Below are 25318 nucleotides of genomic sequence, written 5' to 3' on the forward strand. Positions count from 1 at the left end.
GGCTTTGAGTTGACCACAAGTTTCACAGAAGCCAACAGTGTGACATGGTGGTGAAAAAAGTTAATGAAATCTCGGGCTAACGAAATCTCTAATGAAGAGAAACACAGTTCCCAGATGCAGCGAGGTAATAGCTCTACTGTACCCTGCCTATCCAGACCATCTGGAATATGGGGCCCGACTGTAAGCCCCACATTTGCCAAGGCACACTGCTAAACGACCAGGGCAGGTCACCCAGGCTGTGCAATGGGGCTCCTGGACCTTGGTCTGAAATAGCAATGTTGTGTGCGGATTCAATCATATTGAGCACTCCGTGCTAGGCACCGTGCAGAGGACTTTATGGATGTGGAACCTCCACAATGACCCTAAGAGAGTCGCCATCCTCCGACTCAGAGAAATGGAGTAACTTACCGGAGGTCACACATCTAGGAAGTGGCAGAGCCAGCACCCAGCCCAAATCTGCTTGGCTCCAAAGATCATGCTTTTGCACAAATAGCTAAAGACCAGCACAGGGCAGAGGGAATAAGGGTGGTCTGTATGGCCCAAGTAGGCATATCTGGGATCTGTGGGTGGAAACTACTATAAAGTATGATTTCAGCTCAATACATACATGGTTTTGCAGTTTTGTTTTGTTTTGATCTGTTTTGCTTTCGCTTTTTATTATAGAAAATTTCAGATATATGTAAAAGTAGACAGAATAGCTTCATGCGTTCCCGCGTATTTACCAGTGACCCACCTTCAACAGTTATCAACTCATGGTCAATCTTCTTCCATCCCCATCCCAACCCACTTCCCATCCAAGGATTATTTTGAGGCAGATTCCAGACATCCCATCAGTGTGTAAGCAGACAGGGATTTTAACAGTCGGCCCTGTCCTGAGATAGAACTGGCATCCGGGAAAGAGAGGGAAGGAGCACATTGTCACTGGAGGGGTAAAAGTATCCCTAAGGCCATTATCCGTTCATTCAAATGGAGAATGGCCACAGCCAGCTCCCTCTTTTTCGGACATAACTGAATTGATGGAGGCAGGTCAAGGAGCAGAGGCTGGTGCTGCTATCTGGGCAAAGGAGGCTACCAAGGTGCATTGGGCTTGCAAGGCTTTTCTCCAGGGGCATAAGCTAGGGAGCCCCTTACCCTCTCCAGCTTAGAGCTGGCACTGCCCTACCCTTGGTACTCAGGGTTTGCTCAGAAAGAAAAGGGCATATATTTTCCTACCCCCAACACACACACACACACACACACACACACACACACACACACACACACTCTTAAACACACTTACATACTCACACACCCTATTAGAGTCTTTGGAAGGCATGTCCTAGGCCGCCTCTCACGCCTTGCCCTGGAGCCTGGCATGAGTCACCTCCTCTCCATGGACATGTGGGCACAGGTCTTCATGGGAGCTAGCTATGGGAGCAAGCAAACTTCAAGGCTTCAGGGGCTGCCACCCCCCAGGCCTAGCCTACATTTCTAGCAGGTGGTTCCTCTGGGCCCTGCCCACTCCCTCCCAATGCCCTTTAAACATAGCCCTTCTTCACCAGCCCCTCCCTCAGCCTTCAGTAGGGGCCCCCGCCATGCAGTGCCCAGATCATCCAGGGCGAGAGCACTTGACCCAATCAAGGCCCAGAATTCCCTCCAGGGAATTGGCAGGGCTCTGGCCCCTGACCTGAATGGACATTCCCAAACACGTCAATAGCATAACAGGTATACAGGTTGGTTTTGATGGGTCCCACACTCACATGACTATGTTAGTTCATCAGTCTTTGACTAGAGGGCAAGGGTGGTGTTCTCTCTGAATGAAGAGCAATGGCAATTAGCCTTTTAAATATGTAAATATATTTCCAGAGAAGGTAGCGGAGGAGATAGCAGTGGGTGGAAATTACATGACTGGCAATATTGGTGGTCGTTGGTGATAACAGTGGTGGCACAAATGTTAAAGCTGAGGCAGGTGAGGACAGTGATGTTAGATCTTATTAAGTTGATGATAATGGTGATGAAAGTGGCAATGGTGGCAATGAGGGTAGAAGAAATCATGGTGGTGGTGGTCATGGTGGTGGCAATGACTGAATGTTTGGGCTCCAGGCAGCTATCTTTGGTGATGTGGAAAATGCTTCCCACAGCAATTCTAAGAACCAAGTCCCTTTCGGCAGGCTCACAACCTGTCCTGAGAGCAACTCCCTGGCCAAGAGCTGAACTGAACACTCAAGTTCTGGAGACTTGTCATGGTGACATCTGCTCAGTTAGGTCCCACTGGAGGCAGTGGGGTAGACCATATATACGACTTCTCTGGGGGCCTCTCGGCACAGGATTCTGTGCCAGGCCACAGAGGGAGTTCAGACCCACACTGGTCTCAGGCAAAAGAGACACTCTCCAGTACCTTTTATCCAATCTCATCCACCCCTAGGTGTGGCTTCACAAAGACTCAGTCAGGGAGAGCACTGCGCCAGATTCTGGGCTTCTCTTGCAACTGAAGGCTCCATAGTGTCTGGGGGACAAGAAGCTGCATCACTGATGGAGGCCAGGAGACTCTTTTTGCCCCCCAGGAAGATAGACTCCCTCATCCTGGGCTAGAAGCCTAGCTGAGAGCAAGATGGGTTGGCCTCTGAATCCCCAGGAGCTGAGGCCTTCTTAGTTGGTAACCTGAGGCCCCTAGGGAGAGAGAACGTGATTTGGGAGACCATGAGGAGGGATTCACCCCTGCTGTGGCTACCCCAGGATCAGTGATGCCAAGTTGGCCTTCTTGGGGAGGGCCCACCCCACTCATTCTGTTGGGGAGTGAGAAAAGGAGGGTTTTTGAAGCCAGACAGATGTAGGTTGGAGACCAAGCTCAACCACTTCCTAACTTTGTGCCCTTGGTCAAGTCCTTCCACTTTGTTGCGACTTAGTTTTCCTTATCTGGAAAATGGACTCATAATCTGGAGTTTTCAGAGGCTTCTATGACATACTTCTACACTGTGCCTGCCACAATTTCCCAGCACACAGTGGGCAGGCGTTCCTTGACTAGCAGGGTTTCCTTTTCCTCCCTTTGAACCTCACTGAGAGACTAGTGCCAGTGCCCAGGACTAAGGGCCCAGGAAAGCCCCTGGTTCTGTCCCCAGAGAGACTCTGAAAATCTCTTTGCAATAAAAGGGTCCCCATTACACACCTGTGTAAAAGCACATGGGGGGTGAGGGAGAGGAGTTGGGCTACAGCTGAGCTGCTCAGTGAACATCCCTGCACCATCAGGGTAATAAAATGCTTCGTAGTCACTCGAAAAAAATTCTCTTCCCCAACACCTTACCCACTCTGTGCACCCAAATATCCCCGAGTAGGAGGCTAGGTGGCCAAGAGCCTCGAGTTGCCACCATATGACGCTGGGAATACTCCAGGTTAGGCACTGGTCAATAGGGAGGTCTCTCAGAATGCCAAAGGCTGATGATGTTTTAGTGACTGGGAGAGAGAAAAGTGGCTCTTCCCTGATGCCTTGGGCAAATGTGGCAAAGCTGGCCAAGGAAAGGGCACCGTGTGCTTTCTTCCTGCTCTGTGGTCCTCTGGCACCTACTCCCAAGCCCCTCCATCCAGTGCAGAACATATGTTATCAGGTGACATCTCATACATTGTTGGTAGGAAACTTTCCACCGTTTACCTTGGCACGTGTATCTGTGTGTGTGTCTGGGTGTACGCTGTCTCTTCAAACTAGACTACAAGTCTTCCAAGAGCAGGGGACATCCCTTCATTCCTTCTCTCTCCTCTTAGCGCAGGGATGGGTACCTGGAAGGCTTTGGTTCAGCCCAGTTCTTGCTTCTGTGGTTGAACAGCTGCACAGGGTCCTTCCAAAAAGTGTGAAGATGGCAAATCCCTCCTAAGCTCTGGGTCTCTGGGCTGAGGGGCCCTCCTGGCTCCACTGAGACTGTCATCCCGGTTCTTTCTTTTTCTGGGAAAATCTGTACAGGCCTCTGACCTGAGATCTCTTGGTGTCTCCAATGTGTCTCTGTGCAAGTGTCTCTGTGAGTGAATGTCTTCCAGTCTCTGGGAAATGAGGGTGGGGCCAACGCAAACATTGCAACTGAATAGAATCTTTGTAGCCTAATGATTTTGGAAGATGATTTGCACGGCAGGCTTATTATTTGGAGGATGGGAACCAGCTGTTCCCTTGCTCCCTGACAGCAGGATAAGAAGGAGTGGACCAGAACTGCAGTTGGAGAGACTGAGGTTTCTGACCTAGAGGTCCACCAGCATCCTCTCTAAAAGCTCCCAGGGCAGATCATTTTCTCCTCAAGCTCCATCTGGATGAAGCGCTCTTCTCTTTGGAATCAAGGGTGGACACAATGACCCCAAGAGGCCCAGGGAACAAGAAGACACAGGATAAGCAGCAATGCGCAAGACATGTCCCGGAAGCCGGAAATAAGAGGGCCATGTGAAGTCCTGGGATACAGACTTGGGACCCCTTGGATAAGGAACACCTTCTAAGAGACTGTGAGTGGCCACAGGGGGGAGCTATTCCTCATTGAAGGCCAACTGTGCCAAGTGCTCTTGAATCTATGAATCTCATTTATCCCTCAAGTCAAGGCTTTGAGGCAAAGGGGTTATTGCCCATTTTACTGATGAGGAGCCCGAGGTTCATTTGGAGAAGAGAAGTGACTTGTCCAAAGTCACACACGACAGCAAACAACAGGGCTGAGATTTGAGCCTAGGCCTAACTCCCAAGTCAGTGCTCTTTCCTCTGCCACCCAGACCTTAGTGTCTAAGGAGAGCAGTAACAAGCTGCTGCTGGTAGGGAGGGGAGAGGGGAACAGGGTGGTAACTACCCACTGGTGCTTGCCAGGAGCATGGCTATGCCTCAGGCCAGGCTTCACGGGCGAAGCTCCTCGGGACCCAAGTGCCCTTGGCCTTTGATGTCCCAGGTTTGGCGCCAGGGCTGGTGGGGGGTAGCCTCTGTACTAGAGCCCTTTCTGGCTCTGAGGAGAGCAGGTGTCAGGGACCCAAGCTTAGGAGTGACTGAGAATGGGCCTGGCCCCGCTTAAGGTAAAGCTCTACCAGGGCATCCAGGGCTTTCTGCCAATGCCAAGGTAGTGCTGTCTGAGATAAGATGGGTGGTCCCCACTGTCACAGAGCTATTGAGAGGCTGAGGCAAGAGAATGTACGCACTAGTGCCTGGAGATGGTAGCACCCACCTGGGTACTCATTAAGTGTTGGAATCTACGTGGCCAAATGAGGGGTAATGTGGTGGGCCCATTGGAGGTGGTGAGAGGGGGAGCTGGAAATCCACAGGATCTGGGGCCCGGCAACTCAAACCCCACTTCCCCTTCTTCAAGAGGGCCTCTGCTTTCTTCCACAAGCCTCGAGCAGCAGACCCAGTTCTCTTTCTATGTCTCAGCCGCCTCACTTGCTCTGCCCTTGCCCACCGGCGAAGACATCTCTCCTCCCTCCTGTCTCTGCAACAAAATCATGGGCCCTTTTGTGTTTTAAGGACTTTCCAGGTATTCTGGACAGAGAAACAAGTTGTGGGGGCGGGGGCAGTGGTCACCAGAATAACAACTGTGGGGACGCCTCAAAGGGTCAAGAGAGGAGAGTTCCAGGTGCCCTTGGCATTCATTGAAATGGAAATGGAACGGGGGCAGCCATTCTCAGAGGCCTTTCCCAGACTCCTTTTCTTCCATGGTCCCACGGGCATTGCTTGTAACTTCATTCTTTCCCTCTTTTATGCCTGAGCTCAGGGCACCCATATTCCCCAGCAAGGAACCCCCATGCTCAGCTTCCACCCCCATCCCTCCTCGACATCAATAGGCCCTGGGGGTAGCAGAGATCCTCTTAGGGCAAAATAATAGGCATCGCGATTCCATCATTCACGTTCAACCAGACTCAAGTGGGTCATTTACATGAACCCTGGTATGGCAGAGCTGGGAGGGAGCTTACAGATCATCGAGGTCATCCCTTCCCTCTGTCCCTACCCTCTCAGGGAATAGAGAAGGAAACCGAGGTCCAGAGAAGGGAACTCCCCAAGATCGTACAGTGAGCAAGAGACTGTGCCAGGACCAGAGACCAGGGCTCCTGAGGGCTTGAAGGGCTCTGGACGCTGGCTGCTTTGGATCAGACTTTGCAACTCTGGAGGCCAGTAGTCTGGACCGCGGAGAGTCTCCGAGGGTGCAGCAGAGCCAAGTCCCGCCTACCTTATGCAGGGAGTTTCGGAGGAGGTTTTCCCCTAGCTAAGGGGCGCCTTAGACAGTCCCTTGCGTCTCAGAGGAAGGAAATTTCCATCTGCTGCTAGCCTATTGCGTGTAAAATGCTCTCACGTGCGTTCTTTTATTTCATCCTCAAGACCAACCTGCAGCATTATTATCCTCATTTTGCAGGTGAGGAAAGGAAGTGTCAGAAATGTGAAGGGACACATATGTGAATAGGTCACATAGCTAGAAAGTGATGTTCTGGGCCTGGAGCCTGTGCCCTGTGACCTCCATCCTGCTGCCACAGAGGGCTCCTCAGAGTTCATTTCAGCCATGCCCCTGCTCCAGCCCATGCTCTTTTCCCCTTCCACTTCTGACCCACCTCCCACTCACCTGGTGTGACCTGGGAGGAGTGGCCAGGTGAGGGATCCACAGAGCAGTGCTCCTGGGAACACCTGGATCCTGACCCAACCACCTCTGAGTACCCTGAGAAGTTGGGCAGCAAGCAGCTCTCAGCACACTGCAGAACCAACAGCGGGTGTGTGTGTGTGTGTGTGTGTGTGTGTGTGTGTGTGTGCGTGTGTGATAGCTGGGTGTCTAGGTCAGCTCACAGTTGTGCATGAGGCTCTGTACAAATGTCTGAGTCTATGCATTTGGGGTTCCATTTGTCTGGGTTGAGAGAGACGTCTGGAACCGTGTGTGACTGTATACATGCTTCTGTCCACATGTGTCACTGCATCTGTGGATGTGTATTTCTTTGTGTAAATAGTGTCTGTCCCTCATGAACCCGCGACCGTGTGTGTACCTGATTGTAAGCAGGTTTGGCAATCTCTGCAGTGTCTGGGCATGGGTGTGGCACCTATGCCAGTATCTGTGCCTGTCGACACTGATTTGTGTCGGTGACCAGGTGGGCAGAATACAGTGCGTGTGATTTATACAAGTCGCTGTGCCTGCAGGAGCATGATCGCCAGGGTCTCTTTGTGCAGCTAGGGAAAAGTACACACCTGGGTCCAGGCCTGGGGCTCTGTGTGAGGACACGTGTATGCTGTGCACACGAGTGAGTGTGTCTGCACACGCGTCTGTGGCCTAGGACGCCTGGTACATGTGGAGTTCCGGGCACACTCAGGCCTGATGTCAATTCCCACCAGTGAGGCTCAGCAGTCCCTAGCGACCCCAGCTTTTGTGTCCCGCCCCCACGCCGAAGATTCAAGACCCACTGGGTGTGATCATCCCTATTACACCCTGCCAAGTGTGCTAATCCCCCTGGGGAAGTCATTATCAACAACCATACACAGCCAGAGTTGCTTAATCACTCTTAAGAAATTTCTTTATAATCTGAGTAAATTACTTTAATGACTTGCAACTACCAATTAGTGTTTGAAAGTTTCCCTTCCAGAGAAACAAGCCTCCTGCTCTGGACTTCCAGTCCCCTCCTCCTCAGGGGTTAGGGCGGCTCACCTGGCCGCCCCTCCTACCAGGCACCAGGCTGCCCCCTCCTCCACCCACAGGGCCTGGCCACAGTAGCCCAGTCCCTGGCTTGGCTTCAGGGGGCACTCAGTTTCTCACTGGCGCTGCAAGCACTTTGTCCTGACCCCAAGGCCCATGCCTGAGGAGGAGGCAAGAGCAGCAGCAGACCCCAGCTCAGCCTCTCCCAGCACACCCCCAAGGGGCCTGGCTCAGTTTTGGTCTTGTCCCATGCTCTGCTACCAAAGGCCAAAACTTTCCCTGTCTGGGCTTCCTCCTCGCCAGTCACCTGGTACACAGGGCAAGTGGCCACTGCCTCTTAGCTCATTGCATGGAAAGGGTACAGTGGGTGCAGGTACCTGAGGGCCAAGCCAATCTTCAAGTCAGGCTGCTGCCAGTTTCTCTGAACCCCCAGAAGAGGTGCTGGCCCTCCCCAGCTTGCACACCCAGCCCAGGGAGCCCCCTGGAAACTCCCAGAGAAAAAGCAGAGTGATGTAAGAGGAGGAGGAGGAGCCCTGGCTTTGGTTGGTGTCCTGGTCCTGCTTCACCTTAGCTGCATGACCTTGAACAAGTCAATTCCCCACTCGAAGCCTCAGTGTCCTTATGTGTAAAATGCGGAAGGTGAGGCTGACCTCATACGTGGGTGTGGAGATTAAATCCCTCCTCCCATGGCACCAGGGGGCCACCCAGAACATGCTAATTCCCCATATGCCAGGGGCAGGGGACGCTGAGAAACAAAACCCTATTGCTGCCCTCGGGGAGTTTCCAGTCTCATAGGGGAGATAGGACATAGGGAGAAATAACCGGAACAGAAGGAGAATTATGGTACTTGCCCTAAGAAAGGGACAGATAAAGTATTGAAGGTGGTCAGAAAAACGAGAACAGAAAAGGAAGGCTTCCTTAAGGAGGCTGTTTCGTTTGGCACTCAGCTCACCACCTAATTCCTCTTCATCCCTCCCTGGCTTCATTTAGACTCTGGACACCTGGGCTGAGCACCTTCATGTGGCTGGGTGCTGTTTGCATTGTCATATGGGAAGGTATGAGACGCTCCCCAGGGCTGCTCCTGCTCATTTGGGTGCCTTTGTGTGTGTGTGCATGTGCATGTGCGTGTCTGTGTGTGTTTGCATACACACATGCACATGAATGCAGAGGTGAATGCGTGTGTGTGTGTGTGTATGTGTGTGTGTGTAAAATTTGGAGGAGAAAAAAAGTGGGTGAGGACAAGGAAAGAGAAGAAGGTGCCAGGGAGCAAGTTTCCACCACCCCGCCACCCAGCTGCCATCAACTCCCTCCCTCTGCCCAGCGCTGGGCAGCAGCCCCTGCTCACAGAGAGAAAGGGGTCCACCTCCTCACCCACTCCCCCTTCCAATCAGCCACCCCTCTCCATCCATGATACAGCTTCCAGCTACTCCTGATTTCTTCCGATCTTTATTTGGACAGAGTTCCCAGAGTGTTTGCTCTTCCCATGTCCCATTAGATTGTCCCAATTGTCCTGACAACTAGGTGCTATTAATGTCTCTTGTTTTAAAGATGCAGGAACTGAGGCACAGGGAGATGGTAGGACTGAGCTAAAATAAACTGTGTTACAAGATAAGCTCTTTAACCCATAGCCCCTTCACTCTATGGCTTGGCCTCCGGAGGTCCCACCAGCCATTTGAGGGGCAGGCCTGGGGAGGATTGGAAGGGAAGGCAGCTTCCTTGTCTGGGATGCTGGGATCACTTGGGTCCCAGCTCCATACCCTTTCTCTAAGCTTCAGCTTCACTGCCCTCCCCTTTCCCTGCCCCACAGAGATGAGGGAATCAGCAGCCTCCTGGGCAGGCGGTAGGGCTGCAGGGGTTAATTAACTGTTTCCCAGAAAGCTTTGAAGATGAAGGCTCCTCTTTGGCGGGGGTGGTGGGGTTGTGAGCGGGCTTGCAGGTAGGCAGAGCCACCAATGAATTGGGGCGCCAGGTTGTTATTAAGGAAAAATCCCCAGCTTCTGGCCTCCACTCCACCCACCCCTTCCAGGTGCTGCCAGTGAGCTCTCCACTTCGCAAGCTCTCTGGATTCCATGCCCTACCGTGCCTGGGCGTGCTCTCTGGAGGTGTGAAGCCCTGGTGGCGGAGGGGGCGAGACCCTGGCCTCTGGAGGGCAAATAAGGGAGGGAAAGGAGGGACCCCAGGCTGGAGGCAATGCCGGCCCCAGGGGCCACAAGGGGGAGCGGGTGGAGGCACTGCCCAAGCATCCTGCCTGTGAGCTTGTCCCAGCTCGATGTAAGGAGGGAGACTGCTGGCTCCTGCCTTGGCTCACCCAAGCCAGGATTCCTCTGCAGTGTGACTCTATGTGGGCCAGATCCAGAGGTCCAGAAAGGTGGCCCTTGATTCAGTGCCCTGTGTCCTCAGAAGACCAGAACTGGTGTTGGAGATGTTTTTCCCCAGGAGAACCAGGTAGAAATAGACATCCTCTTACCTGCAGTTCAGAAGGTTTCCATCTTCACCTCCTTGATCTCTTCCTCATCTCCCTCCCTCTCTCCCAGTGCTGCACGACCCTGACCCTGTCCACCAGGAGCTTACAGTCAAGTTGGGGGGACAGAGTTGTAATAAGATAAAATATAACTATTTAACCCGACATTCCTCTTCTGAGTAATTACCCTACAGAGGTACTCACACATGCACAATGCTATACATAAAATTGTAGTGTATATTAAGAGGGGCAAATTGTATACAACCTAAATGGCCATCATTAGGGGCCTGGTTTAATAAACTATTCCATACTATGGAATCTGATATGGCTGTTGAAAAGAATTAGACCAACACATGCAGAATGGAAAGATGCCCCACACCTACTGTTAAGGTTAAAAAGTAAGTTGTAAAACATGCGTGCATGTAGAGTAAGACCCCTTTGTGAAAAATGAAACCAGTTCTATGCCTCCGTATGTCCTTACGTCTGTGTGCTGATGGCATAGAACAAAGTTCCAACTTCCCCCCCATCCACCCCCCCCGCAACCCCCGGGCACTGCTCCGCTAGGCCTGGCCTGCAGGTGGGGGCCTGGTGCTTCTTCACTGACCTTCGTCTTCTTAGCCCAACACTAGCAGAAGTACAAGGCAAGAACAGGAAGAAAGCTAGTGCCCGCTCTGGGCCAGCCCTTTACAAGGACCGAACACGTGTGGCTAAGGTCTCCCCAGCCGAGGTTGCCCAGCACCTCTGGAAGTCACCCGTCCCGACCTCTGCCTCCATCGCAGGTGGCTTCCTCCGGCGCCTGTCAGGCAGGATCTCCCCAGAGCTAACAGCATCTACCCAGCCTTCAGCAAAGCATAGCTCTCTGCCCCAGTCAGGGGCCGGGAGTCTGTCAGGGAGTGTGTTACGCCCTGAGAATGGATCTGGGGGGCCAGAGGTAGGGTGTCGACCCCCCCAGTCTGGTGGCGGGTGAAGGAGGGATGGTTCGGAGGGGACACAGACACTGAACTGGGTCACACTGAACAGAAAGGAAATTTGCAGTGAGACTCCTGGAGGGGTGCTCTCAGAACTCACGGCAGCTGCAGAAGCAGACGTGAGAGCGAGCAGGGGCCAGGGGAGCTCCGAGCGGCCGTGAAGCAGGAAGCACAGTGCAACAGGGCCTGGTCAGGATGCCTTCGTGGTCACGCAGACAACATGGCATATCCACCCCTCCGCTGTGGCACTTGCTCCAAGAGGGAGCAGCTTTTTGGCGGAGCTCCAGTCATGCACCAGCCCCTTTGACCTCCAGAGTCGAAGCAGTTGGCTTAGATTACCCCCACTGTGGCCACATAAGATGGAGAGAGGGAATTTGTCAAAAAGAAATCAGGATGCCATGAGGAGGGGGTGAGGGGAGCCCCCAAATGACAAATGACCATGACAAGGGGAGCGAGGACACAGAACAAAGCTGTGTGCGCTGAGGGCATGGGTAATGTGGGAGAGTCCGTTCTGAGCATCTCCTTGGCTCCGTACAGGGCTCTTTTCACGTGTCACCTCCTCCACGCTCACCCCAGCCCTGAGATGCCAGCAGTATTACCTCTGTATACAGATGAAGATCTGCAGGCACAGAGGCAGGGAGGGGGTGACTTGTCCAGTGTCGTCACCCACCAGCTGGCTGCATGTGGACTTGAACCCAAGATTCAGGCCCTGCTCTCCTCCCTGTCTAGCCCATGGTGTGGGGGGAGCAGCCTCTGCTGTTCACACAGCCCCTAGGGATCTGCCTCGAGAGTTCTGTATCAGCAGCATCCTCTCGAGTTCCCCTCTCCCTCTCCTGCCTCCAGAACTCAATCCTCAGCAAATCTCGGAGCTCAATTTAGAAAGGGTGCTTGAGGCCTTCGGTGCCAGCTGGCCTTGCGGGCAGAGGCAGGGTGAACTGTGGTCACATTCCCTGGAGGCTCTCACGCCGGCTCCCTGCAGGGCTGGCTGGGATCCCCTTGGCTGTGGGAAGGCCTGGGAAGGAGCCTCAGCCCGGGGGCGTGAGGAGGGGAGAGAGCCAGGAACTCCTCCGATTACCATTTCTCCCCTGTGTCCTACCCCATCAGGCAGCACTGACGCAGACCAGGGGCTGCCTGGAAAGCAGGCGGACTGGAAGATGGCTGCACACGGTACCCCAGGCTGCCCAAGGGATAAGGAGTGTATCCTTCTGGCTAGAAGGAGGGCTCCTAGGTTCTCTCGTTACCTTACTCCTCCTCTGAGCTAACTATCCAAAGCGGCACACCTACTCACACCCCCACAATCCGCGCCACAATTGCCAGGCCACAGCTATCAGGATCAGGACACAAGTCCTTTCCAGGCACTCGGCTTCATCCCCGACCCCTGGCTTCTCACTCCGGCTAGCTGAATTGTCCCCTTAGGGAGATGAGTCTTGGGGGACCCTGGGTAGGTCTTTTCAGGGCCTTAGATAGATCTAGGCCACCAGCTTTGAGGTCTACACTATCTCTCTGTGGCCATGCCTGAGGGATTAACCTTTCTCTGGACTCAAGGCTTAGAAATCCTTGACCTGTTCCCCTTGGCCCATCAGCTATGTGGCAAAAGTGAGAATTTCAGCCTGGGTGAAAGTTCTTTCCCACTGTTGCTTGACTGAGCTTACAGGAGGTACACGGTGGCTGGCGTGGCAGGTGGCGGGGAATAGGACAGAGAGACCTACTGCGTCCCAGCCCTGCCCCTACTGGCTGTGACTTGGAGTCACAGCTTTCCATTGCAACCCCCCAGGTCACAGGATTGATGGAGGCTCCAATGAGTCAATGGATGTAAATAAACTGTGTAACAATAGTAATTTACTGGGTGCTCACTATGTGCCAGGCACTATTCTAAGCACTTTATGGGTATTAACTCATTGAAGCCCTACAGCAACACTATGACCTGGGAACCTATTGCTCCCGCGGCTTTACAGAGAGTTTCAGGGAGACGTAAGGCACAGAGAGATTAACTTGCCCCAAGTCACAGGGCTAAGAAGGAACGGAGCCAGGAGTTAAACCCAGGCAGCCTGGTTCCAGAACCTTCACTCTATGCCACTGTGCCATATACTATAAAGGACTGCCCCGGCCTCAGTATTATTTTTTAATAGCTGCCTCTAACTCAGGCCGGTTGCAGCTGGAGCTCTTCAGAGAGGGGACCGGAAGGAAGATTCAGAAAGGAGAAACCATGTGCCTGTTTTCTCGAAGCTGGTGGAGGGCTGCAGGGGTCGGCTCCACCCGCGGCCCTTCCCCGGCCACAGCCTTGGATATGGGGGACCATCTGGGCGGCTCCCATCTGGGGGAAGGATGGCGGGGCCGGAGCAGCGGGTGAGCCGCTAATCAGAAGCAGCGGGCCTGCCAGGCACAGCCCAGCCGCTTGGCTCGCGCCTTGGCAGCAGCGAGTGCCTGCTGAAAGGGCGCTGCTCCACCCGGAGCTACCGGCGGCGGCAGGGCGCTGATGGAGGGCCCAGGAAGCCCCTCCCCGGGGGGCGGCTGCCCGCCACTTGGCTTTCATAGCCCGGTCTGAGCAGCAAGTCCACGGTCCGGCAGCTCCTCGGGCATTGCACGCATTCTTCCTGGCCAAGAAGGAACGCAGCAAGCTAACGGGATCCAGATGTGGGACTGCGTTGGGCTTGAACCCCAAATACCAGCCGGGCTGCTGGAGACCTGGGGACACACAGGAAGGCTGCTGGGGACTCCTGGCCTCCTTGAGGGCCTGGAACCCAGCCCCAAGCCCCTGGAATCATTCTCTAGGGGCCTGGGGGTTGAGCCCGGAGCCTAGACCCGGACCTCTGCTCCCTCTTTTGACTCTGTGCTTCGTCCTGACCCTCAGCCTGTTGGGCAAGGCAGCTACCCCCACCCACAGGAGTTGGAGCGCCCAGTGGGTAGCTTAAGAAGGCGTTTGCAGGGTCCTGTGCTCCTGTTCCAATCTGACACTGGCCAGCCGAGTAGCCACCCTGAGCTGGTCCTCTTTGTTGGGGGGGGGGGGGTACTTTGGTCAGCCATGAGTCTCAGGGTTCGCAAGACCTGAATGCCAACTGCAGCTCCACTGTATCCTTACATCATGGCCTTGGGCATGTCACTTCAGTTTTCTGGGTTCCGTTATCCTATCCCTACAATGGGAGCATGTGTGGGCAGTTCTACTATGTGAGGAAACACGGACCCTGACCCTGAAAGCTGAATCTGGCACCTGGGGGCACAGAGGGAAAGGAAGACAACTCCCCAGGGAGCTCAAGTGGGTGCCATGGCCCCTCACTCTTACACGCTTCCTTCACCCTCAGGGTCAGACTGTACTAAGCAAGAGGAAAGGGTGCTTGGGACCCTGCTGCTGGAGCTAGAGGGCTGGGAAGAAAATGAGTGCAGGCAAATCTGGGGGCCTCCTCGGACAGATTCCTTTAAAAGCTGCTGCCACTCAACCCATGGCAGTGCGTTCATCAGTATGCTTTGATCCCAGACTCCATGAATATGTGGCAACACAGAGTGCTGGATAAATGGTTTGTAATAGAATGTGATGGGCTCTTAAAAGCTCTCCCTATCCCCACGGCTCTTTTCCAGCCTCCAGCAAGCCCAGAGAGCCTGAAATTGCACCATGAGCACTTTACAGTAAGTTATTATTTGCCATTGACACCACAGTGTGAATTAGTTGATTAGCTGACTGGAGAGCTAGGATGGACTGTGGGGGGGGGGGGGCATGGGGAGATCACTTCAGAGGCTTGTAGAACTGCCTGGAAGTGTACGTCTGGGTCTGACTCAGGTACAGGGGAAAGCAGTGCCAGGCCCCCAAGATGCTGGGCACAGATTGGAGAGCTGACAGGGTAGCGAGACTGCACCTCCTGGGGCACTAGGCTGGGAGCAGAGGACCCGGCTTCGAGTTCTGCCATTGCCACTGACCAAGTTGTGTGACCACGGTCTGGTCGTGCCCCTTTTCCCGAGCTTCAAGTTCTCGTCCATGTACTAGGTAGAGCCTGCCTTGGATGGGGACAAGGCAGGTGGAATGATCTCCAAGTGCTATCTTAAGGAGAGTATTCAAGGATCTGAATTTCTCAGTGCAGCTCTGAGCTGGACCCAGCCTAGGGTCTCCCTATGGTCCTGAAAAAGTGGAGGAAGCAGAGCCTTGGGAAGAGAAATAAGAGAAATTCTGGGCCACGGGAGTGGGCAGCAGAGGGTTCCTGCTTTGTAGGAGACCCAATTCCTCATCTACATAGGCTCAGAAAGGTAGCTAAAGAAGGAGGGGAGGAAGCAGAGAGGGAGTGAGAGGGCTAACCCCAGTCTATCCCCCTCACTGCATTCTCTTTTAAAATAAAACCCATTTATATATAAATGTTGGCCTGATGCCCAGTCTCTGTAGAAAAGCTTTTCTGTATTAAACGCTACAATGAATTAAATTAACCATAATGATTTCTTTGTGAATGAAAACCTCTCTCTCCCTCTCTCTCCCTCTCTCTCTCTCTCTATCTTCCCCCCTCCCCCCCTCCTTTGTGACATGGTTTTGATCAGGTTTTCCCCTCCCTCCTCAACTGCAACACCCTCTTCACCACCACCCCCCCCCCCCCCGCCCTCCCCATTCCCACCAACAGCACTGCCCTCCCAGCAAGTGACCAGTTCCATAAGGCCTTCCCAAGGTTAAACTGATGGCTCCTGGTGTCCAATGTGGAGCAGAAATTGGTCAGCCTAGGGGGCCCCGTGTGCAGAAACAGAGCGGAGGGCATGGCCTGGGAAAACACGTGTCCGCCAGGGCTTCTGTGTGAGGCTTTTCTGGCTGCAGGACACCTCTCTGAGCCTCACTTTCTTCACCCGTAAACTGCAGTGAGTGATACTGAGTCCGGCAGACCAATGAGGGGAAAGTGGAAGGGAGCACACACGTGTGTGGGCGCTGTGGCTCACAGGAGAGAAGTAGAGGTGAGCATGGGCGTTCGTGGGGAATGTCCAAGAATGCCTGCACCCAAAGGGCATCTCCAAGTGTGGGACCCTGGACTCTGGTCCATGCTTGTATGTTTAGCCGTGTGTGTGTGCCTGGCAGAACACAGGTTCATGCGAGTTCTGATCTGCGAGGAACCCACTCAGGGCTAGGCCCTGTGCATGCAGAGAGAAATCAGATGAGCTCTGCCTTTGGGCTCGCCTAGAGGCTGGGCAAGAACCTGTTAGAAGAGGGGCTGTGACTCCCAGCTGGCAAGAACCAGGGAAGGCTTCCTGAGGGTGGTAGCTTTTAACCTGGGGGCTGGAAAGAGGGGCCTCAATAACAACGATCTTTCCAATGAACACAGAGCTTCATATTTCCAATGCCCTTTTATAGGTGTTATGTCATTTCTCTCACACATGAGGCCTAACAAGTATGTGCTATTATTCCCACTTTAGAGATGAGAAGACTGAGGATTTCGAGCCTCTAGTACCAGTCAACTCGACAGCCATGGCCAGCCCCAGCCCACCACACATATTCCATCTCTGCCAGGCCCAGCGGCCCGTGGCACCCATAGCCAACATGGTGACCACAGTCCTTAAGCTGTGCTTCGTGCAGCTTTCTTCTGCTTCTTCGTCACCACCTCACAAGGGTCAAACCTTGGGGGAGGACATCCTTTCCATAGCTCAGTGTCCCCAGCTGTACCATGAGAGGTACTCAGAACACAAGCCACATCCCTGAAAACCACCAGGCCATTGTCTGCCTCCGGGTCTCTTCCCACACTGCTTCTTCTGCCTCCTTGTGTACCTCCCACATACCTACTGACCTTTCAAGTGTCCTGGGTGTCTAGTTAGAACTCCATCACTGCCTCCCTCGCACTCCCTCCCTGGACTCCCAGCACGACACCTCAATAAGACATTCAATGATTGGTGGACATGTCTGTGTCTCCCACCAGATGGTGAGGTCCATAAGGGCAGGGGTGATCTCTGGTGCATTTCTGTTTCCCCAGGACCCAACACTGAGATGCTTGTGGAAGGAACGGAAGAGGGAGAGTTTTTTCAATGCAGAGTAGACTGAGGTATCTATAGCCTTCATTCTCCAAAAAAAATGTTGAGATAGATGAACATTTTATGATAGTTCTATGATATATCAGCTTTGAAAGGGTGAAGTCAAAGGCAGGGGGCTGCCATCGAGGGAAAGCTTGAAACAGGAAGAGAGAAGAGCATGCTATGGCTGGGGCTAGTGATGGGCAATGGCTGACTCTCAGGGTGATGAAGTCTTCCTACCAAGGCTGAAAAGCCTCTGGAAAAATCAGGTCCTCGACAGCATGGAGCAGGCAGATGCTGCAGGCCCCCAAGGGCCAACCCCACAGACAAAGGCAGATCCCTTTCTAGGAGCTGGGATCCTCAGAAGATTTGTCGTGGGGAGACACAGGAGTCTTGAATCACACAAGAAGTGAAGGGCAGGAGCTTGGAAGAGAGCCCCACACTCTGCCTTTCACTCCACCTTCCCTGCCCTTCAACTGGTGGGCACTAACCCAGTCCTGGGATTGGTAGGGTTGCCCCTGGCTCCTGAACGCACAGACATCCAGCTCAGGCAGAGGCCAGAGAGGTTGGCAAGGCCAACTCCGGGCCTCCAGCCCCTCGGAAGCCCCTCCGTGGAGGGCACCCATGGGGACCACATGGGAGGGAGACCAGGCAGTGAGGCTGGCCCAGAAGAGTTTGGCAGGGTGCCAGCAGGCCTGCCCTGGCAGAGAGCTGTGAGCGGATGGCCCTTGCAACTGGTCTAATTGCTGTCTCATCTGCTCTCCCAGGGGCTGATTCCAGAGCCAAGCAAAGGGAGGTTTCTGCTGGGAGACTTGAGGGAGCCTGAGGAGAGGTGGAGGACCTGGCATGCTGAAAGGCCCTGACAAACCCCAGCATGCTCAGGGCAGAGACCCAAGTCAATGGGGTTGGGGAGGGGGGTGGACAGGGAACAAAGAAGCCAGAAGGGAAGGGCCTAACCTTCCCATCATGTGCTCTTGGCTACCCCTTGACCCCATGTCTCTCTCTAGCTCCTTTTCCCAGGGTCCTCACTTACCCGTTCCCACTTCCCCACCTGCCCTTGCCACCTCAGCCCACTGCTGTCAGGCTTCCATCCCTACTTCAGCTCTCACCCTGACCCCAGAAATCGAATTACAAAAGTCAGTGGATGCTTTTCTATCCTTAATTCCAGTGGACCTCTCAGCCACATTTGATATCTGTGACCCCCCTCCTGCTTCCTGAAAATCTCTACTCCCTAATTCTATCTTCTCTACTTAGATGCAGCTTCCCTGGTTCATCCTCCTACTCCTGTGACCGTTGTTTTCTCGGTCCCTTTCCCAGGCCCCTCTTCTTCAGCACCCCCCCTTAAATGTTGGGTTCCCCAAAGTGCGGCTTGCAAGCCTCACCTCCCCATAGATGCTTCCCAGGCACGCTCAGGCCCTCCTGTAGCTCCTACCACCTCCTCTGGGCAAGTGAATTCCAAATGTCACCTCAGCCTGGACCACTCCCGCAAGATATAGCTGGTATAAACATGTACCCAGTGGTCATCTCGAAGACACTGCAGACCCACCTTGTCCCAAGTAGAACTTATCATACTCCCAGGCCACACTTCCGCTAGTTTCATTTATCAATCCACTCAGGCTCTCAAGCTAGAAACCTTCTCTCCTCCCTCTCCCTAACCCCTCACATCTAATTAATTACCACGACCTGCCAATTTTACCTCCTTAATAGCTCTGGAATCCATCCCAAGCATTCCATCCCTACAAACACTGCCCTAATTCAGACCTTTATCATTTCTCTGCCACCACAGTGCTACCTCCTCTGACCAGCCTCCATGCTGCAGCCAGAAAGCCCTTTTCTGCAGACAGATCTGAGCATGTAATTCCGCAATTAAAATCCACCAGTAATTCCCCCATCATCTCCAGAGTAGAGTGTAAGTTCCTCAGCCTGGCACAAAATGCCCTGTAGGATCTGGCCCTACTCACCTACCTCACCTCTGAGCCTTGGCATGTACCGTGCTCTTTCATGTCACACTTGGTACTCTCAGCCTCCTCTTCAGGTGACAAACTCCAACTCACATGGGTAGCTTGGTGGGCTGGCTAAGAGTGTGGGCTAGGGAGCCTGACTGCCTAACCAGGCGAGTCACTAACTTTCTCAGTGCCTTGGTTTCCCTAACTGTAAAACGGGGATAACAAAGGTTTTTCTCTCATAAGGCTGTATTCATCTCATAAGGAAGTAAATTAGATCATGCTTGTAAAGCACTTAGAACACTGCCTGGCACATATTAAGTGCTGTATAAGTGTTAGCTGTGATTAGCTATTATTCTCCCTTCAAGGACCAGCTCACACATTATCATCCTTGCAAAGCCACCTCCTCCTCTGAGACTAAGATAAGTAGCCCTCTTCTGGGCCCCTAGAGCCCTGGCTAAATTCCACTGTGGCACTTGAGACCATCTGTCTACTGCTTGACCTTCCTTCCCTGCTACTTGATATCAAGGACTGAGGTTTATTTATCTTTGCATCTCTAGCCCCTAGCCCAGGACTTTTCATTTGAGGCTCAGACCAGTCTGATAGTGTTAATATTATCTCCATTTTGCAGATGAAGCAACTGAGGCTCAGACAGGTAAAAGGGAATTTCCCAAGATCACACAGCTAGAAATTGACAGAACATGGATTTAATCCCAGGTCTGCATGATGCCAACCCCCCTGACCATTCTACCTTATCTAACTGCCTTGGGGGAGGGACTCCTGAAATCTTGTCCTGGAAGGAAGGATTAAAGAAACTAGTGGATGCCTGGAGGAGACGACTCAGGGACAAGGACAGTCGCCTCCCACCCATCTGTTTGAAGCTTACCGGTGCCGGTATGTGTGTTTCAATAGTGGTGCCAACACATGTGCTGGACACGTGTGCAATGAGGTCATGCCAGAATGCTAGGGATGGAAACCCAGAGATGACGACCTTCATCTCATAGTCCCCATTTACCTTTGTACAGTCCTCTAGAGTTTACAAAATGCTTTCCCATCCCATTTTGTCATTTGATCAGTCACACACCTGGAATGAGGTAGCCATGGCTCAGATGGGGCAATGACTTACCCCAAGTCACCCAGCCCTGAAGTGGCAAAGCCGGGACTCCAACACCTAATCAACACATAAAGGCTTCAATAAGCCCCATTTCCTTCCAGCTGGAAGTCTGAAGAGAATGAGACCGTGGCTGGGGAAGGTTCTTCCCCTAAGAAATGGGTATGTGCATGTTCTTGGATTGGAAGAATCAACATCGTGAAAATGACTATACTACCCAAAGCAATCTACAGATTCAATGCAACCCCTATCAAACTACCAATGGCATTGTTCACAGAACTAGAACAAAAAATTTCACAATTTGTATGGAGACAAAAAAGACCCCGAATAGCCAAAGCAATCTTGAGAAAGAAAAACGGAGCTGGAGGAATCAGGCTCCCTGGCTTCAGACTATATTACAAAGCTACAGTAATGAAGACAGTATGGTACTGGCACAAAAACAGAAATATAGATCCATGGAACAGGATAGAAAGCCCAGAGATAAACCCATGCACATATGGTCACCTTATTTTTGATAAAGGAGGCAAGAATATACAATGGATAAAAGACAGCCTCTTCATAAGTGGTGCTGGGAAAACTGGACAGCTACATGTAAAAGAATGAAATTAGAACACTCCCTAACACCATACACAAAAATAAACTCAAAATGGATTAAAGAACTAAATGTAAGGCCAGACACTATCAAACTCTTTTTAGAGGAAAACATAGGCAGAAAACACTCTATGACATAAATCACAGCAAGATCCTTTTTGACCCACCTCCTAGAGAAATGGAAATAAAAGCAAAAATAAACAAATGGGACTTAATGAAACTTAAAAGCTTTTGCACAGCAAAGGAAGCCATAAACAAGACGAAAAGACAACCCTCAGAATGGGAGAAAATATTTGCAAACAAAGCAACTGACAAAAGATTAATCTCCAAAATTTACAAGCAGCTCACACAGCTCAATATCCAAAAGACAAACAACCCAATCCAAAAATGGGCAGAAGACCTAAATAGACATTTCTCTGAAGAAGATATACACATTGCCAACAAACACATGAAAGGACGCTCAACATCACTAATCATTAGAGAAATGCAAATCAAAACTACAGTGAGGTATCACTTCACACCAGTCAGAATGGCCATCATCAAAACATCTACAAACAATAAATGCTGGAGAGGGTGTGGAGAAAAGGGAACCCTCTTGCGCTGTTGGTGGGAATGTAAATTGATACAGCCACTATGGAGAACAGTATGGAGGTTCCTTAAAAAACTAAAAATAGCACTACCATACGACCCAGCAATCCCACTACTGATATATCCTGAGAAAACCATAATTCAAAAAGGGTCATGTACCACAATGTTCATTGCAGCTCTATTTACAATAGCCAGGACATGGAAGCAACCTAAGTGTCCATCGACAGATGAATGGATAAAGAAGATGTGGCACATATATACAATGGACTATTACTCAGCCATAAAAAGAAACGAAATTGAGTTATTTGTAGTGAGGTGGATGGACCTAGAGTCTGTCGTACAGAGTGAAGTAAGTCAGAAAGAGAAAACCACAGTGATTAAGACTTTGGAGCCATACCACCTGAATTTTGAGCCCAGCTGCCTTACCTACCAGCTGTGTGACCCTCGACACATCACTTAAGTTCTCTGTGCCTTGGTTTCTTCCTCACAGAGCTGGTTGCAAAGATTAAATGAGGGAATACATGTAAATGTTTCAAACAGCTTCTGACAGAGTACGTTTTGGCGATCCTTGTTATTATCAGACAAAGGCCTGAGAGGCATGAAACAGCCCCCCCCCCAACCTCTTCATGAACAAAGACATTAGTTGAGGCCAGTCAGAACAGATTAGTGGGGTTCCTTTCATTCAGCTTCCTAAAGGCACAGGATGACTCCTCCAGGGCTGGGGCCCTGCTTGTAGGGGTTGCTGTGAGCAAACCAAACTTTAGCCAAGATGCCCCAGGCTCTCTCCCAGATTAGGCCAGAGCTGTCGAGAGAGCCATTGCAAAAGCTTTGTTGGGCTTGGAGACCTCAGAAACCCGTTACCTGCCATCCCACTCCCTCCCTCTGGGGCCAGAGGTGGGAATTCAGCAATGAATCCAGCTTTCACACACCTGACTCGAGTGCCTACGGCTGCACAGGCTACAGGGGCTTGGGTTAATGGGGCCTGGGCAGGACTGAGGGCTGGTGCCTGGGGTCCAGACCTAGCCAGCTGAGGGCAGGCAGCGCCCCCTGAAATCCCTGTTCTGACTTCATTTACAACAGGCTTCCTGGAGACCCATTGCCTTTTCCCAGGTACCTGCTCTAGGTTTTCATAGCTTCTCCCAATGACTCAGGCCCACTTAGGCCTTTGGACGGCCAGAAGGAAGCAGGAGACCCAGTTCTGGCCCCCTTGGGTCAGTGATCTGGCTGGGGCTGGGCTCGGCAGGGCTTTAATGTACAAAGCTGCAGTTGCGAGTAAGTGACCCCTCCCCACTTCTGCCCGCTCCCCAACCCAGCCCGGCCCGGCCCCGCCCCCGGTGCCGCGTGGAGGGAAATCAGGAGAAGCCGAGGAATTGTTTGTAATTAGTGTGTTTTTAAAGGCTTTTCCGTGAGCCTTTAGCAGATTTCGGGGGAGGGCAGCTTGCCAGGGAGCATTGAAATGGAAATCCTGTGTTCTGGCTGGGACCCTCTTGGAAGCAGATTCTTCCCAGAGAAAAGGCTAGAAGCCCCGCCCCCCTCCCCCAGGTCCCCGTGCGCTGCTGTGGTCAAGGAAGTCTGGACTCAGTGATGGGGGCGTGGCTTTGTGGAACGGCATTCCTGCCCACAGGCCCCAGCTCTGCTTCAGGACACCTCGGTTCAGCCCCCACATGAAAGGCTGCTCCACAGGCCCCCAGCTCCTACACCGCCCCCACCCCCACCCCAAGGGCACATCCGTTCACCTCCCCCACACAGAATAGATAATCACCCGCTCTCCCCACTCTCCCCACACGGGAAGCAGTGGCCCTGGAACATGGCACCTCCGGGGTGACCTCCTTTGAAGTTACTCAGAGGTCATATGTACAAGCAGCAATTCTCAGAACAGAACGATCCCTCCCACCTGAACAGCATTTTACAGTTTGCAATGCCTTTGCACGCCCAAGATCCAGTTATACCTCACAGCAACACCCTGAGTAGCTACTGTCTACTGTTACCGGTTCACAGATGGGACTGGGTGCATGACTTGCCCAAGGTTCCTCAGCTAGCAGAATAACAGAGCTGGGCCTAAAGCCTGGGTCTGTAGGGTGCCTTCTTCCCCTCCCCACCCCAGGCTTCCTCTCCCACAAGCTGGCTGACACGCAGGCAGGACTGTTCTGGTGCAATCCCGGGGCCTTGTGGTCTGGGATCATTTCCTGTGGCCTGAAGTACTTATTTGCAAGTTGTAAGGACTGCCCGGTTTCTGGAGGCCTCAATGAATGCTTCCAGCTGGGAATTTAACCTTCTGAGACCCAGCTGTGGCTCTTGCGAGCTCTCTGAGTTCCCACCCATTTTCCTAGACGCCGCCCCAAGGTAAATCAGTTGCGTATGGGTGGGGGACAATGGAGCAGCACTGAATTGGGACCCAGAAGACCTGGCCCTGCCACCCACTTGCTCTGTAACCTTGGGCAAGTCCCTTCATCTTTCTGATCTCCAGTCGAGACTTAGAAAGTATGCTTCCCTGCCTGAGTTCCAAAGCCTGGCCTCTTGTTTTCACTGGAACGTGAATGGAACGGACCTCCCCTCCCACAACTTCTCCACAGCTCAAGGTCTTGGGAGAACCTGGAATTATTGCATGTGAGAGCTGGCTACGTAGGCCCTTGGGACCAATGGAAGTTGCCCCCTGCCCCGCCAGCATTGTACAGTTAGGCAAACTGAGGTGAAGGAAGGGGAGTGACTTGCCCAAGTTCCTCCAGGGATGCTAGTGCTAAGGGCAGGATTCAAATCCAGCTCAGCAGTGATGGTACCAAAAGTGGCATGGGAGACTTTAGCCTCCACCAGCCCCCCTAAGCCATTCCCAATAAAATACTACTAATAATAAATGCATATTTCGAATCCTATGTAAAGTGTGAATAAAAGCATCTTCAGAAAGCTTTGCAATTTTTGCTTATCTGTAACACCCATCCTCTAAGGAATCACAGTGTTTGCTGGCCTCCGGAGATGCCCCACCTCCCCCTGGACGGCTGCTGTCCTGAAGGCCTTCCCGGTGGGGATGCAGCAGTCATGGGCTCTTTGCACTCTTCCCAGCAGCCTGCTCTATATATGTGTGAAAACGTTCCATCCCTGGATCTCTCCTTTCAGCTCAGGGCTAATGGCCTTGGGTCTCCCACCGCCAGCCCTCCTTAACTAGGGGAGGTTTCTTAGACACAGCCCCACTCCCCTCCTCCTCTTCCCTGACATTGGCTCTGGGAAGACAAAAGTGCCAGGAAAGTCTGAGATTTACATGAGGGTAAAGGAAGTTGCATCAATATTTCAGAGGTGACTTTGCGTGTCTTTCCCTGGTGTCCTCCTTCTGTGTAAAGGAAGAATTTCTGAGCCTGTCCTAGTGCACAGAACATCAAGGAACTAGAGCAGGTTAGAGGTGCAATAGCCCTTAGAGACCTCCGATTCCTCCCTCTCAGATTACAGATGGAGAAACTGAGGCCCAGAGTTGGGGAAGGGCCTTAGAAACCCGGCAGCAGAGCCAGGACCAGAAACCTCTTCTGCCCCCACAGCCAATGCTTTTTTTCCACCCTCGCCTGTACCCTGCTGCTTCTTGTGCCCATGTGCAGGCTCACCCACGTGTGCACTAATGCAGGCTGACGGCTGCTGGGAGGGTCACACATGGAGCCACACACCAGCCCATTCACTCTGACACATACCCCAGCTGGCTGTCCCCCGACACATACTCCTCCATCCCTACTCACCGGCACCTACCCACCCCCATCCCCTCCGCCCCACGTCCCCTCCACCATCCTTGCCCAAGCTCACAGCCAGTCCCACATTGAATCACATGCTCCTCCCTGCCGGCAGCCCTGGGTCTCTCTTTGTCGATATGACTGTCCACAGCTGCGCAGAGAAGAGCCAGGCTCAGAGGTGCTCCTGGAGCGGGGGGCGCATGGGCGCTCAGTGCCACAGAGCTGGGATGTGTGTGTGTGTGTGTGTGTGTGTGTGTGTGTGGTATTTGTATGATTGTAGGCTGGATCCAGAAGTCTCCCCTGGAAGTCCTGGGACCAAGCCACACCTTAGATAAAGCAGAGCAAGGGGAGGAATCTTTAGCGTTTTGAGAGAGAACAGGAGAGAAAAAGAGACAGGGC

The sequence above is a fragment of the Balaenoptera ricei genome, chromosome X (assembly GCF_028023285.1).
Source record: "Balaenoptera ricei isolate mBalRic1 chromosome X, mBalRic1.hap2, whole genome shotgun sequence".
Classification (NCBI taxonomy): domain Eukaryota; kingdom Metazoa; phylum Chordata; class Mammalia; order Artiodactyla; family Balaenopteridae; genus Balaenoptera; species Balaenoptera ricei.